The 19,018-nt window shown below is 41.5% G+C and overlaps 1 long non-coding RNA gene across 1 annotated transcript in view; it reads right to left on the bottom strand.

Moving 5' to 3' along the window:
• The window catches only part of LOC135096835 (uncharacterized), a 32,810-nt gene extending 21,159 nt beyond the window's left edge, over positions 1-11,651 (bottom strand). The window contains exon 1 of the long non-coding RNA XR_010265091.1: positions 11,163-11,651. This is a non-coding gene — a long non-coding RNA (uncharacterized LOC135096835). The remainder of the gene's footprint in view (positions 1-11,162) is intronic.
• Between the last annotated feature and the right edge of the window lie 7,367 nt (positions 11,652-19,018).

Genomic DNA, 19,018 nt, shown 5'->3' on the forward strand with positions numbered 1-19,018 from the left:
CTGTTTAAAACAGGCTACCTCATATGGTCTTAATCTACAGGAAATGACAGAAACAATAAGACATCACGAGAATGTCATTGTCATGGGAGACATGAATGGACATGTCGGACAGAATAGAGATGGAGTAGAGCACGTCATCGGAGAGTCTAGCATTGGCGAAAGGAACCAGGAGGGAGAAAGAATAATAGATTATTGTGTGATGAATAACATGTCCATTATGAATACTTATTATAAACATCAGGAGAGCCATAAATGGACATGGTATCGGTGGAATGCAGCACAACAAGGATATACTGAGAGGTCAATGATTGACCTGTTTCTCACCAACAAGAAAAAACATATTTAAAGATGTTAGGACCATACCATCTGTGTCCTTAGACTCTGACCACAGGTTGGTGGTGGCTAAATTGAAAATTGTAGAACCAAAGGAAAAAGTCAAGAAAAAGCAAAAGAGATTCAAACTGGAAAACCTCAAGGACGAAGAGAAGAAGCAAGCACTGCGGCAACTGGTAACATTACGAAAACCAACCGAACTGGAATTGGATGAAGTGAACATAGAAGAACAATGGAATAAATTCAAGAACACTGTGTATGGGGCAGCTGAGGAGACAGTTGGTATTAAAATCAAATATGGAACCAAAAAGAAAAGTACTGCATGGTGGACTTATGATGTTAAGGAAGCAGTCAAAGAAAAAACAAGATCTTTCAGAAAATGGATGAAAACAAGAAACATTGAAGATAGAGAAGATTACGTAGATAAACGAAACAGTGCAGAAGCAACCAAAAGAGCAGCCAAGGAGGACATGTGGATCAAGATTGGTCAAGATCTAGAGAGAGACGTAGAAGGAACAAGAAAATTATTGTATAGCATGGCTAAGAACTATAGGAAAGGAAATAACGAATCAACATATGCAATAATGAACAAAACAGGAGAACTACTAACAAAACCACAGGAGATTGAAGAAAGATGGAGAGAATACTTCCAAGAACTTCTAAATGTGGAGGATGTGGAAGTGGATGGAATCTAGATATACAGGAGGAACAAGGAGAGAACCCAAATGAGATCAGTATAGAGGAAGTGAAGGAGGCACTAAAGAAGATGAGAAGCGGCAAAGCCCCAGGGGACGACGAGCTCCCTATAGAGCTATTTAAAGCTGCTGGGGAAGAATGTGTAGAGTGGATGAGGTACATTTTCAGTAATGCGTGGAAAGAGGAGAAAGTGCCCCATGACTGGCACAAAGCAATAGTATGTCCAATATATAAGAAAGGCAGTAAAACAGATTGTGCAAATTATAGAGGTATATCCCTGTTATCTCATGTTGGAAAATTGTATGAAAGAATAGTTGAGAAAAGATTAAGAACCTGTGTCGAGGAGAAACTAGGAATATGGCAGTATGGTTTCAGGCCCAATAGGAGCACGACAGATCTAGTGTTCACTTTAAAGATGATAATGGAGAAGAGTTGGGAGTGGAGCATTGATAAATATGTGGCTTTTCTAGATCTGGAAAAAGCCTTTGATAGAATTAGAAGAGATTGCTTGTGGAGAGTCTTACAACATCAAGACTACGGCATAAACTCTAAACTGATACGAGTAATTAAGAGTATATATAAGAACACGGAGAGCAGAGTCAAGAACAGAGAGCTGGAGAGTGAATGGTTTAGCATTAAGACAGGAGTGAGACAAGGGGGAGTGCTCTCTCCTTTGCTATTCATTATATACATGGACAGATGCCTGAAGGAAGTGTGTGTAAGGGAGGATAAAGAGATCACGCTGGCCTATGCAGACGATGTCGCTGTCGTGACAGGAAGCCAACAAGATCTTCAAGAGGCCATGACAAGATGGAATGATGTCTTAAATAGGGAAGGAATGAGAATGAACAAACAAAAAACAGAAATAATGAAAGTTGGCAGAATAAAGGAGGAATGTAATATTTACATAGAAAATGTTAAACTGAAGCAGACCGACAAATTTTGTTATCTGGGAGTACTTTTCGACGAGGAAAACAGACAGAATATAGAAATTTTAAATAGAATACTGAAGTACAATGCAAATGTCAGTGCATTGTATCCCATACTTAAAGATAAGAATATTCCAACAAAAGCTAAAACCATAATATTTACAACAATACTAAGACCAGTACTTCTATATGGGTCAGAAACTTGAACACTGACAACAAGAACATCTTCACAAATACAAGCAGCAGAAATGAGAGTTCTGAGAATGATCCGAGGTGTGACCAGACTTGATAGAATTAGAAATGAAGAAACCAGAGAGAGATTAGGGATAACATCTGTACTGAAGATAATTGAAAAGAACAAATTGAGATGGTATGGACATGTCCAAAGAATGGAAGATACAAGATACGCAAGGAAGTTTCTGGAATGGGTTCCTCTAGGCAGGAGGCCGGTGGGACGACCTAGGAAGCGATGGATGCAGGGAGTTGAAGAAGCTACTGAACGAAGAGGAAGAAATCTACAAGAAATAACCAGAGATGAGGATTTCATGGATAGAGACCTTTGGAGAAGATTCGTAGAGGCCGGACACTGACAGGCATTGCCTACCTTGCGTCTGGTGAGAAAGGTGAGAAAGAAAAGACAATACATAAACAATACATAATACATAATAAATATAAGTGACACTGTAGTGCATATCTACCTTCAGCCCAAACTAAACAACAACACTATCAGTACAAGATACCTAATTAAATAAAGGATACCTAATTAACACACCGGGTCCAATAGAGGGTACCTAATTAACACACTGGCCCCAATAGAGGGTACCTAATTAACACACTGGGTCCAATAGAGGGTACCTAATTGACACACCAGGTCCAATAGAGGGTACCTAATTAACACACCTGATCCAATAGAGTAGTGGTTTCCAACCTGTGGGGCGCACCCCCCTAAGGGGGCACGAAGGGCTGCCAGGGGGGGCGTAAGCACTTCATAAAGTGGAAAAATTACTTAGTAGATGATTATATATCAACATTATTGATTTTGATGGAATACATAATTGGTTAAGTATTGAGAAAACATTTCAGATATGAATTATGAAATGTTATTGTCTAAATACAATTATAATTTATTTCAAATGCTACTAAGTAACTAAGGAATTAAACAACTATAAAAGATAGAGAGAGAAACGTGCTGTAAATATAAATATTGTAATGATTACCAGAAACAACGCATCGTTTGTATGGTTCCCATTCGGTTCACGTCTCGGACACGTCAGTACTCCAGCTTTGGGAGTTGGCTGTGTTGCCACACCGCCACAGTAGTATGAGGGTGCGGTGGTAAGACGGTAGCTCTGTGACCGTTCTGGACGTAACAAGTGCCTCATAAATATAACTGTTAATTGCAAAATTACAAAGCTAAGGAATAGTTTTGAGCGTGTGCGTTTGTTTATTTCACTAAAATTTTGAAATATGGAAAAGTATTTGATTAAAGGCAAAAGGAAAGAAACTGAAAGTGAACCTCACTCCAGTAAATGTGATGAAAGTAGCAAGCATACAAAAACCAGAAAGTATGACAACAGCTATCTCGCTTGGATTTACATCTACGGTTGTTAGTGGAACGGAGAGACCTCAATGTGTGTTGTGTTTAAATATTTTGGCCATGGACAGCATGAAACCAAGCAAATTGAAGCGCCACCTTGAAACACAGCATCCTGAACATGTTGGCAAATCTCTGGAATTTTTTAAAAGGAGACTTGATGAATTTAATAAACAGAGGCGGGCTTTCACGAAGACATCTACCACAGCTGCAAGTGCTTTGCTTGCTTCTTATAAAGTTTCCTACATAATTGCAAGATGCAAAAAAGCTCACAACATAGCAGAAACCTGGGTATTACCCGCTGCTATTGACATGGTGGAAATAATGCTCGATGAACAAAGTGCCAACAAGTTATGCAGCATTCCTCTTGCAGATAATACAGTTGGCAGAAGAATTTCAGACATTAGTGATGATTTATGTGATCAGTTGACAGATGTACTTAAATATTCGCATTTTGGGTTGCAAATAGATGAGGCTACTGATGTAGTGAAAGATGCTCATTTAATAACTTATGTGTGCTATATATCTGCCAATGAAATTAAGGAAGATCTGTTGTTTTGTAAACCTATTGTTGGTAGAGCCACAGCTGTAAAAGTGTTCAACATGATTGACAATTTTTTCAATGAACATGGAATAAGCTGGGAAAATTGTGTTGGACTGTGCACTGATGGAGCCCAGTCAATGGCAGGACGACATGCTGGACTGCAAGCTTTGGTGAGGGAAAAGGCTCCACACACTTCATGGACGCACTGCATGCTTCATAGACAGGCACTTGCATCAGGCAGTATGAATGAAGAGTTAGGTAATTTGCTCAAAGATGTTGTCAGGGTTGTAAATTACATAAAGAACAGTCCATTGAAAGGAAGACTGCACAGTTATGTAAAGATTTTGGTGCTGAACACACTGCTCTACTGTATTACTGTGAATCACGCTGGCTATCCCGTGGAAAAGTACTCCATAGAGTGTATGAACTTAGAAATGAAATTGCTACATTCATTTGTGAAAATAAAAACAAAGATGGAGACTTTTTCACAGATGATTATTTCATTAAAAAACTTGCTTACATGGTTGATATCTTTGAGAAACTTAACCAACTGAATCAGTCTATGCAGGGGCTCCACATGAATATTTTCGCACAGAGTGACAAAATACGTGCATTTATGAAGAAAATTGAGTTATGGAAAAGGAATGTAGAAAATAACAGTTTTGACATGTTACCAAACTTGCAAGAGTTTCTCAAACATACTAGCGTACTAGGTGGAAATGAATTGTTTGCTGAGCACTCTCCTGGGGAAGTGCTCATTTTACTTTAAAGATGTAGACACAAGTGATTACGAATGGATAAGAAACCCATTTGGTGATAACTCTACAAGCACACTGTCTACAGCTGACCAGGAGCAACTTATTGATTTGTCATGTGACGGTTCGCTGAAACTTGTGTTTGATGCAGGACCTTTGGAAAAATTTTGGTACCCTTCCTTGTCAACTAAGGCCATTGGCATTTTATTACGTTTTGTGACATCATACTTGTGTGAATCAGGATTTAGTTCAGTTGCTGTCCTCAAAACAAAATACCGTTCTCGCTCAGTAATAGAAAAGGAATTATGGGTCTCAGTTTCATCACATTCTCCGAGATTTGAGAAACTCTGCTCAGAGAAGCAAGCGCAACCATCACACTAGTAAAGGTAAGCCTATACATTCAGTCATACATAATTATGTATTGTATAATTTTTTTTTATCGCTGATTTGTGCCGACTATGACAGTAAATAGCAGTATTTAAACCAGAGTGGAGGGGGCGCAGGGAACTTGTCATTTAACGAAGGGGGGGCGAGAATTCAAAAAGGTTGGAAACCACTGCAATAGAGGGTACCTAATTAACACACCTGGTCTAAGTCAAAGCCTTACCACACCTGTACTATCCTCAGGTGCAGCCAGCAAGGAGGCAAGCGGCTCATCTGTCAGTGTGCGCCTACCATACCCACAGCCACACCAACGGAGGGCCAACGACACCCAAGTCTAGCCGCAGGAACAAATGTAGTAGGTGGTGTGGCTGGGAGGTGCAGCTGAGAGTGGTGGTGTGACGAGTGTGGAGGCTTAAGGCTTATAGGTGATGTAAGAGATTAGCTAAGATGTGGCTGGTGCAAAATAGTGTTGAGGTGGTAGGTGGTGTGGCTGGGTGGTGTTGCCAGGGTGGGGGGGGAGGGGTGATGCTGTGGCAGGGAGTGATGGCATGGTAATGGAGTGCTGTGATGGAGTGTTAAGCAAAAGTGCACTCATGTTTATTCATTGACTAAAGGTGATGCTGGGAATGTGGGAGGAGGACCCCTTAGGGAACAGTAAGAGAGAGAGAGAGAGAGAGAGAGAGAGAGAGAGAGAGAGAGAGAGAGAGAGAGAGAGAGAGATAATGTAAAATTATTTGTCATTTCCTGTGATTTCTTGTGATTTATGACTGCAAAATTTACACCTAAGAATTATAAAAAAGGAAAATCATGAATCTTGAGAAATGCATCGAAAAGGAAAAAAATTACAGATTACAGTTCATTGCAGTGCAGAAGTTTTGATGAATAAATATTTCTGAACATTCAACAATTATCTTCAAATATTTTCTTAATATTTTAATGTTTGATGACGTATGACCCTTGCTGTGGTGCCTTGAAAGCAATTAGTCAATTCACTCGTTCATAAATTGCAACCCATCTTTTTTTACTGTGCCACCTTTCACTATATAGAGGACAGACAGCCATCACCACCACACATCTGCTCCTTTCTCCCTGCAGGTGTGGTGACAAGTAGTGAGGTCACCACTGAATCTGACACACCTGCTGAGCCTGACCTGGTGTCTTTCTGTGCTACCCTGGGCAACAACCGAGCCCTGCAAGTCCCTACCCTCTTCAAGCCAGGTCAGTCATGGTCAGGGGAAGCTCAAATATTTCAGAACAGTGCAGGGATTATCTCCAACACAAATGGAGACCTGCAAAATGTACCTGTCTCCCTCTATATACCAGACAGGCAATCCCTCATAGGGTGGCCCAGGCAAAGCACTATACTCTCATACATGCATCATTCATACTCTTAGTTCTGTCACCTCCTGGTGGTTAGCAGTCATCTCGTAGACCACTCTGCTACACCCCAGGAACTTAGGCATAGCACATCAGGTCATATACTTGGAAAATAAAGTGAAAATATTTGCTCCTGACAAGCTTACAAAACCAATAGTGCACTTGTGAACTCCTCCTAAACTAAGGAGATAAAACACTGTTATATTAGGTGCCTAAGATTGAAAAGTAGATAGACTAAAGCACTTACTGTTTTGTGCCAGTTAGTGTGGAGTTAACACTTGGAGATTGAGAAAAGTACAAGGGGAAGAGACAGTTCACTTCTTAGCCTGGTCTGAGTGTACCATTGTTTGAGGCAGGTGTTAGGCTGGCATGTATATGGATGGACAGGAGAGACAAAGCAGCAGGAATATGGCTAGATTTAAAAACCGTGAGGATTAAGATTGTTTTCAAATTGAGTGGTAATTGAATGATAATGAGGTTGTTAATGCCAAGTAAATAGTGAGTTTCAAAAGATTACACAAATTTATGAACCAGGGTGATTGATCAAAATAGGTAGGCATGTTCAGGGACTGACTGCCCTATGTAGGGCTGATGGCTTCTTGCAGCTTTTGTTGTTTTTGTGCTCTTATGTTCTTATAAGGGAATAAAGTCTTAATGAGTAATGATGGAAGAAAAAGACAAGGTTAGTCATCAGGACCAATAAACTGGCATTGGCACTGGTGGCTCTTGGTTTGCATAAGTTGTTTTACATTAATTAGTTTAATGTGACTTAAAATATAATAAATTAAGCCCTTTCACTGCATTAAGCAACAATTTGCAGCACTAAGAAGTATGTATGAAATCTTTATAAAAATCTTTATGAAAAAGAATAGATTTTGCAATTTTTGGTGTCGTGTAGTGTAGTGTTTGGGGTAGATCAGCAACAGACATGCCAGAGTGCTGAGTGACTGAGGAAAGATTTGACAGACAGCAGGGAAAGGGTTCATTGAATTTACGTGATCTTTTCACCTCGGCACGACCCGTCGCTGTGCTTACATAAATATTAAGGAAATTTGTTTCCTCTTTTTTTTCTGCATTTTTGTTGTTTCAGCTTTTACATTTAAGGTTGGGGTTAATAAACAAAGATAAACCATATGAATTAGCATTATTCAATTATAGGTTAGGTTAGGTAAGGTTATCACAGTGAAAGGGTTAAAAGAAATCCATCCATCCATACATATGTTCCCTTATTTACCCATATGTTTGCACCCCAAGCTGACTAACCACCACCCTGCCCACCAGACGGGGACTACCAGACTGTGGCTGACATGGTGGGTGGCAGTCACTCCATTACAGAGTCAACTACTAGTCACGAGGAAAGTTTGGACGAGGCCAGAAGTGCGTCATCCCACCGCAGGTCACGGGGACAGGAACTGCAGGCCAGGCAGGGTCACCGTCCCTCCCACGGCGACCCGGATTATAGCTATGCTCACCCTGTGAAGAAGCAGTACCTTCCCCCACCCCTCCACTGTCCTCCACTGACAGCAACAGGTGTATGAGTTAGTGATAGTGAGGTCACTGACAGACAGACTCGCCAAATTGTTCATTAGTAAAAGTTACGTGGCCACCAAGTTTGTAATCTGCTTCTGTGTTTGTATTTTTCCAGCCTTTTTATTCATTGATGTACACTTTTGCCTTTCACTGCTTCCTCCTGTAATCCATTCTATATCTTTATATATTTACATGGAAAGATATGTTTGCATTATTTGGACATTCTCTCTCTCTCTCTCTCTCTCTCTCTCTCTCTCTCTAATATTGAGGTTCATCTCTTGTCCATAACAAAAGGGCATTTCTGTCTGGTTCCTCAGGTTGGTTGACTAACCCTAAAGCTGCAGGGGTTTTCACACATTTCTCCATTCCATATGTCTCTACTCCTTTGTGGAAAGATGTGTGTTATTTAGGAAGCTCTCTTCTGTCCAAGTTTCTTTTCATCTTTATCATCATGTGTCAAGTCATCCAGTTCTGGCACTATCTTAGTGGCTGTTCTTTGTATTCTTTCCAATCTCTACATGAAACATCACCGAATTAATTAAGCTTAGCAGAAATTATGTGATGTGCCCTACTGATGCTGGTGTGAAGGCGAGGTGTTTGTAGTGAGCCGTGTGATGCCTTCCCCAGTGCTGAATATGGAGAGAGCAGCCAGGCGACACCATACACTGGAGTTTTCTGAGGAGGAGTGCGACCACCCCTCCATCAAGCAAGGTTAGTGTATGGGACAGCCTGTACAGTGTGGATGGATGGATGGATATTGGGATGCATGTACAGGTGGGATATACTGTATGTTCATGTGTGGTTCAAATTCACAAATAGTATTAAGAAATTGATAGATGCTCTCACACACTGGTTGGTCTACAGTATGTACAAAATATTGTCAGCTGCAAGACCTTCTTTTTTGGCCATTTCCTTACAGTTAGGGGTTGGCACCATGTACAAGTTTCTGTCCCTTGCATCTTCCTCAGTGCCTCCCATCCTTTGTAGCTCTGCCACGTTTCCATACCTCCATTTCACTGTCTTTCCCTCCATCTTCTTCCCTTGACTGTCTTTTTTCAAGCTCTTTCAATCAGGTCCTGGTCTTCTCTTCTTACTGTATGTTCATGCATGCTTCAAATTCACAGCATGATAGCCACAAGCATGGTAACACTAGTGGTGACTGATGCTCTCACTCCCTGATTGGTGGACAGTAATTGCAAGATATTGTTAACTGCAAGACCACAGGTGAATGAAAACAATTCAGATGAAGAGAACAAAACCATTATATTACTTATAGAGAAACTAGGAATGGACTGGCTTCTTCCTTCTTACACCTTTCCCAAGACATGAAGGAGACAGATCAGCAAGTTCCATGAGTGTCTGTGGCTTTGAATTATTTCATTCCTCCCTGATACCTGTCTGCAGTTTTGTGGTGTCCAGGCTGCCCTCCTCTGCCTGTGCCTCTCAGTGATCGGTTAAAGATCAGGGGAATGGGGTGGCCAGTGCTCTTATGAGTCCAGCAGGCAGTTGTGATTTTTTGGTGTGTGTGACAATGCACATTTCAAATGGCCCAAGGAACAAGTCATGCAAAAACTCTAAATGATTGTTTTGATTTTTTTTTTTCATTTCTAGTTGAAAACACTGAATTTCCTACACCATAATTAACTAAAGGAATCATTCCTTGTCCATGGCACACATGTTTGCCATGACTACAGGACACAGACACAGTGGTCCAAGACACTTGTTGCCAGCTTGTCATACCCATTGTAGTTATTTCTTGGCAGGTGTACCAAAGCTTTTGATGTGTACAGGTAGTGAGGGATTTTTTTGGGAGAATGGCATCTGTGAAAGTGAGGGAGGGATGTTGTGTAGGCAGCGGTGGGCCACTCTGGTAGACACGTGTGTGTGGGTGTTTTGTTCTCACAGTCCTCCTGCTGTTATTTGAGGATGGGCATCCTCTCAATGTTTCATAACATTTAGTATGCATCTTGATGCCTTGTGCCCTCACTCTGGCCTCTTCTTGTGTCAGTGTCCCCTCCCCAACACTTTGTCAGCCACTTCTGCACACATCTCCTAACACCTGTAATCCTTGCTGTTCCCTCCACTGCAGTCTGTCTTGTGTAAAGTCACAGTACTCCAGTGTGCCCTTCAGTTAATTCTTTTCTGCCATCCATTGCATAGATAATGTAATCCATACCAGTGCACATCTGTTTAAATTATTGGAAAGAAATGAGATGATGCTTTTCAAAATGCTTTATCTTTAATTGAGAGATGAGTGTTGGTCAGTGGTTCTGGTGGATGGCCTCAACTTTGAGTGAGTTGCTGGATGCATGACACTGCTCTCAACAGTCACCAGGCTGCCACTGAGCAAACTTTTACAATTCTGTCATGAAGCACCAAACATTATTTTGGCACTTGCCATTTGTATTCCTGTATTGTTTTGATTGCAACTCCTACCCTTGTGATTTTTGCCTGTGTTAAGTAGTTTTTTCTCTCTTCTTCTCTCCATTTGCATAAAGATCATATATGAATTCTAAAACATGAAAAATAACAATAATACTCATAATGCAGTGGGAAATGGACTGGCGCTGGTCCCTGTGTTGCACCGTCACCCAGACCAGCTGTCACCTGGCAGTACAGGCAGTGCCACGTAGTGTGTCACTCAGCCTGTTATGTACTGCCCTTGGCACAGTGTGTGATATCAGACTGGCAAGTATGGGTCTTGTCACCACTCAGTGCTGCTACTGTGTCACCCCTCTCTCTGTGGTCATGGGTTTGCTGTGGGTAGTTCACTAAGTAGTGGCAGGGATGTGGAAACACTTGGTGATTACAGCTTATCTCCTATGTTTACTAAATGTGCAATATGACACTCCCATACAATATCGCTATGGAACGTGTCACTTATGCTGCAGCCACTAAGAAACTGTTGCTCTGCACCACCCAAGCACACTGACTGTGGCAAGGTTAAAACTTGACAAAATGACAACTGTATTATTCCCAAACACTTATTGAAGCCACCACCGTCTGGCCTGTTTACTGACCTGTGTAGTCATTGTGTGGCCAGGACAGGCTGGCTGAAATGCTGCTGCAGTGTGATGGCATGCATTCCCCCACAGGAGCAGTGGAGCTCTCCCACCACCATATGCAAAAAAAGGATTAAAATACATAAATATTTTACACTCCATTGACTTGGCAGGAGGTGCATTAGATTTAAGCATTCAGTGCTGTTCAGGTTAGAATCCCCAGCAAAAGTTGCTTTACTTCTACCAAAAACTATTAGATAATGTAGAATACATGATTATTGTAAGTTGTATATTCAGAAACATTATAGTCAAGTAAGGGCTTCAGCAGAAATATGTAAGTTTAGCTACACTTTTCAAAACAAGACAGGCAATGCACAGACCAGTGACAGCGTCGGTCAGTGGCCATGTTACCATGTTCTTGTTTCCTCAGCTGGCAAAACTATTATTACAGACTTAGTGAAGCAGTGTCACATGATAGTCCCCTGCCAGGTAACCTACATTATTGCTTCCCCCATACAGCAGGAGTGGAGCCTCTGGAGCAGCTGATGGCTGACCTGGAGCTGGAGAAGATGGTTCAGGATGCCAGCAAGACAGCTCTTTGACACTTCCAGTAGTGGTAGAAGCCTCCCCTCTCCACCCTCACTCCTCTGCCACTGCTGACCACAACACTGAAGCTGTATTCTTCAGGACCTGATTGTTGCTTGGACTTGAGGCTTCCCTGCTTGGTAACACTACTCTTAAACACTGTGGGCTTTCACTGCAACAATCTCCAAGGTTTACAGAAACGATTAGTCAGGTTCCCCCTGGATATTTTTCTTACTAGTGGAAAATCGTTTTTTAAAGTATCATTAGAATCATGAAAATCCAATAACTTCTACTTCATCCATTTAAGTGTTATTAAGATACAACACCAAAGTGTTTGAGAATACAGAGCCACAGTTGGCTTATTGCTTTGATCTGTGGCTGAGTGTGTGAACTGGTGTCCTGAGTTCTGCTTCAGGCTGTTGGTGCTTCACAGGGAGGTGGCAGCTACTGGGTGATGAAGGTTGAGGCTTCCAGCCGTGCATACACCCCTCATCTTCATGCAGGGAGGTGCACTATGGTGTTCTTGTCAAGCTTGCTTACACAAGTTGCTGTTGTTGTGTCCACACTTGCCTCATACAAGTAATAAGTGATTCTCAGTGAGTGTTGTGTTGTGGTGGTGCAAGATGCTGCTGAGGCTGGAGTTTTGTCCCATTGTGTTGTTGGTTGGTTAACTTCCAAAGTAGAGCACTTTCTGACTCTCTTCCCTTTTGCAGAGACCTGCATTCTCGGAGTCTTCAGTGTTCACCACCAGCTTTGGCTTTCCTCTCCCTTCACTGACCATCCTGGCAAACTGGCCTTTAATTAACTTTGATATCCTCCATGACCAAGAGCAGTCGGTGCAACACCCTACTTGTATTCCTGACCATCTTGGAGATACACCCAACATTCTTGACCTCTAATCCTTATGCTGTCACCTTATTTTCTCCATTGGGCTCCTCTGATCACAATCTCATATCTGTATCTTGTCCTGTCACTCCACTCCCTCCTCAGGATCTCCCTAAGTGAAAGTGGCTCTGGCATTTTGCCTCTGCTAATTAGAGGGAGCTGAGGAGCTATTACCATCCCTGTGTGCTGAGCACATAACAGAGGTGATAGTGTCTGGCATGGAGGCGAACATTCCTCACTCTTTTTCTTGACCTAAACCTTCCAAACCTTGGTTTAACACAGCTTGTTCTTGTGCTATACATGATAGAGAGGTGGCTCACAAAAGGTACTTGAGCCTTCCATCACCAGAATCTCATGCACTTTATATTTCTGCCCTGAACCATACCAACTCTGTTCTTCAAAAATAAAAATCTTTAAAGATCTAACTCCCATCATGACTTCTTGCATCTAGCCAAAAAACTTCTCTAATAACTTTGTTTCTTCATCTTTCCCTCCTTCATTTCAACCTGATGGCATCACTGCCATCTCATCTATTTCTAAAGCTGACCATTTGCTCAAATCTTTGCTAAAAACTCTACCTTGGATGATTCAGGCCTTGTTCCTCCCTCTCTTCAACCTTCTGATTACTTCATGCTACTTATTAAAATCCTTCGCAGTGATATTTTCCATGCCCTCACTGGCCTAAACCCTCGGTAGGCTTATGGACCTGATGGGGTCCTTACTTTTGTTCTTCAAAACTGTACCTCCATGTTTGCACCTTGCCTAGTCAAAGTCTTTCAGCTCTGTCTGTCAACATCTACCTTTTCTTCTTGCTGGAAGTTTACCTACATTCAGCCTGTTCCCTAAAAAGAGTGACCATTCTAATCCTGCAAACTACCATTCTATTGCTCTAATTTCCTGCCTATCTAAAGTTTTTTAATCTATCCTCAACAGGAAGATTCTTAAACATCTATCACTTCACAACCTTCTATCTGATCACCAGTATGGGTTCCATCAAGGCTGCTCTGCTGGTGATCTTCTCCCTTTCCTTACTGAATCTTGGTCATACTCTTTAAAGAATTTTGGTGAAACTTTTGCTGTTGCCTCAGACATATCAAAAGCTTTTGATCAAGTCTGGCACAAAGCTTTGATTTCCAAACTACCTTCCTACAGCTTCTATCCTCTGTAACTTCATCCCAAGTTTCTTTTCTGACTGTTCTATTGCTCCTGTGGTAAAGGGTCACTGTTGTTCTAAATCTATTAACAGAGGTGTTCCTCAGGGTTCTGTCCTGTCACCCACTCTTTTCCTATTATCCATCAATGATCTAAATCAAACTTCTTGTCCTCTCCACTCCTAAGCTGATGATACCACCCTGCACTTTTGGACATCTTTTCATAGACATCCAACCCTTCAGGAAGTAAACACTTCACACTGGGAAGCTAGAGACTATCTGACTTCTGATTTTTCAAAAATTTTTCTGATTGGGGCAGAGCAAACTTGGTATTGTTCAATGCCTCAGAAACTTAATTCCTCCAACTGTCAACTCAACACAGCCTTCCAGACAACTATCTCCTCTTCTTCAGTGACACTCAACTGTCCCCCCCTTCTACACTGAACATCCTCGGTCTGTCCTTTACTTATAATCTAAACTGGAAACTTCACATCTCATCTCTAGCTAGGACAGCTTCTATGAATCTAGCCATTCTGAGACATCTCTGCCAGTTTTTCTCACCCCCCAGCTGCTAACTCTGTACTGGGCCTTTATCCGTCTATGTATGCAGTATGCTTCACATTACTTGGGGGGGGGGGTTCCACTCATACCACTATTTTAGACAGGGTGGAATCAAAAGTTTTTTGTGTTATCAATTTTTCTCTTACTGACTGTCTTCAGCCTCTTTTTCATCACCACAATGTTGCATCTCTTGCTATCTTTTACTGCTGTTTTCATGCTAACTGCTCTTCTAATCTTGCGAACTGCATGGCTCCCCTCCTCTTGCCCCTCCTCCTGCAACCTTGCAGCACAAGACTTTCTTCTTTCTTTCATCCCTATTCTGTCCATCTCTCTAATGCAAGAGTTAACCAGTATTCTCAATCATTCATTCGCTTTTCTGGTAAACTCTAGAACTTCCTGCTTGCTTCTGTATTTCCTCCTTTCTGTGACTTCAACTCTTTCAAGCAGGAGGTTTTAAGACACCTATCCTTCAAATTTCAATGATTCTCTTGACATCTCTTTCAGGACTGACCCCTCAGTGGGATCTTTTTTCCTCTTGTTTCCCTTGGCCAGTGAGCCTTAAAAAAAAAAGTCATGTGTACAGTCCTTGCCTTACACCTCTTCTTGTATTCTATTCTAGGAGTTATGAAGCAGTCCTAGCAAGTCTTAGTTATGAAATATGTCATAGCTAGGACAGAATGGAGCATTCTTGTCTTAAATCCACATGGGATGGTAAGACTGAGTCCACCCTGTCTTAGCAGCTTATGACAGATGCTCCTGCTACCAAGATGGCCACCCACAACCACCCCAGCTTAGGAATTATTTACCCAGATAGGATATATTGTATGAATTTATGACACAGAACTCATCAAAAGATACCATGTAGATCATGCAGGTATTCTCTCTGTCACCGATCTAGTAAGAGAAGCCTTGTAGAGTGACACAGAAAGGAGCAACCCACTTACCTCTGAAATGAAGGTGACCATAACACTTAGATATCTTTCTGCTGGGAAGATACAGTTGTGCAGCAGTGATGGCCTTGGGGATTGTTGAGAGAGCCAGCCTTGCCACCAAACCACTTGAAAACTGTGTTTACATTGAGGCACTGCTACGGGATCATGTTTGCCACATTTCACACGTCTCAAAGACTGAATTACATTGAGGCACTCCTACGGGATCATGTTTACCACATTTCACACGTTTCAAAGACTGAATTACTATTTTACCCACTATTCAGTGTCTCTTCCTCCAATACATAAAAACACAGGAAATATTTATAGAAGCTGTTAATTAGCAGCACTAAATGGCAGGTTTTGCTTCATCTTTTAGTATTTGAAATGAAGTAGCACTACACATAGCAGACGGTGATGATTGACGGTGTGTCAAGTTACATGTCTTGCTATCCTGCTGTGTCCTTTTTCCTCATTTGCTCCTTGGACCTTTCCACTATACCCAAGGTGGTGTCAAGACACACTTTTGGAATCAGTATTTTAAATACCTGAGAGATGTATTCCTCAAAAAATAAGCCAAAGTAGCCTTCTGCTGCAGTTTTGCTGGGCAGCTGAAGTAACAGCATACAAATGAGGGTTAAACAAATTGTCCACTAATAATGTACTGCACAAATAAGGCATTTAATTACCATATTAATCAACTGTAATACAGACCATTGAAAAGTATGGCACATATGCTAAATGTACATACAATGTTCATAGGTATGTACAGGAGAACAAAACTGAATACATGTTAACATGAATGAGTGGCAACAGTTATTCACCAATGGGTGATGTCATCTGTAAGATGCATGAGTTCAGAAACTAATGCCCACTGCTAAAACTTCACATGATGCACCCACAGCACCAATGAATCCAGAGGCCCCAGCAACACCAGCAGATGAGGGCTGGATGACTGTAACACCACTGCTGGTGGGTGGATGGCTATGGTCCTCACAGAGGGCCAGACTCTCCTGGAAAGAGGGAAAAAAAGAAATACAGGGAGGGCTTTTTTTTTTTTTATGTAGGAGGGACACCACGGAAAAAAAATAATGATAAAAAAAAAAAAAAAAAAACAAACTGAGATGCCAAAAAAACAAAAACAAACAAACTGAGATGCCAATCCCTGAACAAGGTCCGAAGTAGTAGTAAAAAAATTGAAGCACAAGCATGTTAAAACCTCCCTCTTGAAGGAATTCAAGTCACAGGAAGGTGGAAATACAGAAGCAGGCAGGGAGTTCCAGATTTTACCAAAGAAAGTGATGAATGATTGAGAATACTGGTTAACTCCTGCATTAGAGAGATGGACAGAATAGGAGAGAGAGAAAGAAGAAAGTTTTGTGCAGTGAGGCCGTGGGAGGAGGGGAAGGCATGCAGTTGGCAAGATCAGAAAAGCAGTTAGCATGAAAATAGTGGTAGAAGACAGCTAGAGATGTAACACTGTGGCAATGAGAAAAGAGGCTGAAGACAGTCAGTTAGAGGAGAGGAGTTGATGAGATGAAAAGCTTTTGATTCCACCCTGTCTAGAAGAGCAGTATGAGTGGAACCACCCTAGTCATGTGAAGCATACTCCATACATGGATGGATAAGGCCCCAGTACAGAGTTAGCAGCTGGAAGGGTGAGAAAACTAGTGATGTCTCAGAACACCTAACTTCATAGCTGTTTTAGCTAGAGATGAGATGTGAAGTTTTCAGTTTAGAATTTAGATTGTAACTAAAAGACAGGATGTTCAGTGTAGAAGAGAGGGACAGTTGAGTGTCACTGAAGAAGAGGGGATAGTTGTCTGGAAGGTTGTTTTAAATTGATAGATGGAGGAATTAAGTTTTTGAGGTACTGAACAATACCAAGTTTGTTCTGCCCCAATCAGAAATTTTGGAGATATTAGAAGTCAGGCGCTCTGTGGCTTCCCTGTGTGAACTGAAGGGTTGTATGTCTAGAGACATGGAAAAGTGCAGGGTGGTATCATCAGCTTAGGAGTGGATAGGACAAGAAGTTTGGTTTAGAAGATTATAGATGAATAATAGGAAGAGAGTGGGTGACAGGACAGAACCATGAGGAACACCATTACTAATAGATTTAGAAGAACAGTGACCATCTACCACAGCAGCAATAGAATGGTCAGAAAGGAAACTTGAGATGAAGTTACAGAGAGAAGAATAGAAGCCATAGGAGGGTAGTTTGGAAATCAAAGCTTTGTGCCAAACTCTATCAAAAGCTTTCGATATGTCCAAGGCAACAACAAAAGTTTCACCAAAATCTCTAAAAGAGGATGACCAAGACTCAGTAAGGAAAGCCAAAGTATCACCAGTATAGCAGCCTTGACAGAACCCATACTGGTGATCAGATAGAAGGTTGTGAAGTGATAAATGTTTAAGAATCTTCCTGTTGAGGATAGATTCAAAAACTTTAGATAGGCAGGAAATTAAAGCAATAGGACGGTAGTTTGAGGGATTAGAATGGTCACCCTTTTTAGGAACTTTTTAGGAATGTAGGCAAACTTCCAACAAGAAGGAAGGTAGATGTTGACAGACAGAGTTGAAAGAGTTTGACTAAACAAGAGCAAGCACAGAGGTGCAGTTTCAGAGAACAATAGGAGGGACTCGTATAAGGTCCATAAGCCTTCTGAGGGTTATGCCAGTGAAGGCATGAAGTAGTCAGAGGGTGGAAGAGAGGAAGGAACAAGGCCTACAGTAGTGCTTTTAACAAAGGTGAAGAGTTCAGCTTTAGAGATGGATGTGATAGTAGTGCCATCTGGCTGAAATAAAGGAGGTAAAAAAGAAGAAAAGTTATTAGAGATATCTTTGACTAGATGCGAGAAGTCACGAGGGGAGTTAGATCTTGAAAGACTGACACTTTCTATCAATGAAGAAGTTTTTGGCTAGTCAGAGAATACACTTGGCATGGTTTTTAGCAGAAATATAAAGCACACAAAATTTTGGTGATGGAAGGCTCGAGTAATTTTTGTGGGCCACCTCTCTATCATGTATTTTGTGGGCCACCTCTCTATCATGTATTGCACAAGAACAAGCTGTGTTAAACCAAGGTTTGGAAGGTTTAGGTCAAGAAAAACAGTGAGGAACGTACGCCTCCATACCAGACACTATCACCTCTGTTATGCAATCAGCACACAGACACAGGTCTCTGACAAGGAAGCAGTGGTCATTCCAAGGAAAATCAACAAAATACCTCCTTAGGTCCCCCCAACTAGCTGAGACAAAATGCCAGAGGCACCTACACTTATGGGTATCCTGAGGAGAGACTGGAGCAATAGAACAAGATACAGATATGAGATTGTGATTGGAGGACTCCAACGGAGAAGAGAGGGTGACAGCATAAGCAGAAAGATTAGAGGTTAGGAAAAGGTCAAGAATGTTAGGCATATCTCCAAGATGGTAAGGAACACAAGTAGGGTGTTGTACGAATTGCTCTAGGTTGTGGAGGATAGCAAAGTTGAAGGCTAGTTCACCAGGATGGTCAGTGAAGGGAGAGGAAAGTCAAAGCTGGTGGTGAACATTGAAGTCTCCAAGAATGGAGATCTCTGGAAAAGGGAAGAGAGACAGAATGTGCTCCACTTTGGAAGCTAAGTAGTCAAAAAATTTCTTATAGTCAGAGGAATTAGGTGAGAGGTATACAGTACAGATAAATTTAGAGAGTGACTCTGTAGCCAGATGGTGGAAAACTCAGAAGATTCAAGAGCATGGGCATGAGAGCAGGATAAGTCGT

The sequence above is a fragment of the Scylla paramamosain genome, unplaced genomic scaffold (genome assembly GCF_035594125.1).
Source record: "Scylla paramamosain isolate STU-SP2022 unplaced genomic scaffold, ASM3559412v1 Contig8, whole genome shotgun sequence".
Lineage (NCBI taxonomy): Eukaryota > Metazoa > Arthropoda > Malacostraca > Decapoda > Portunidae > Scylla > Scylla paramamosain.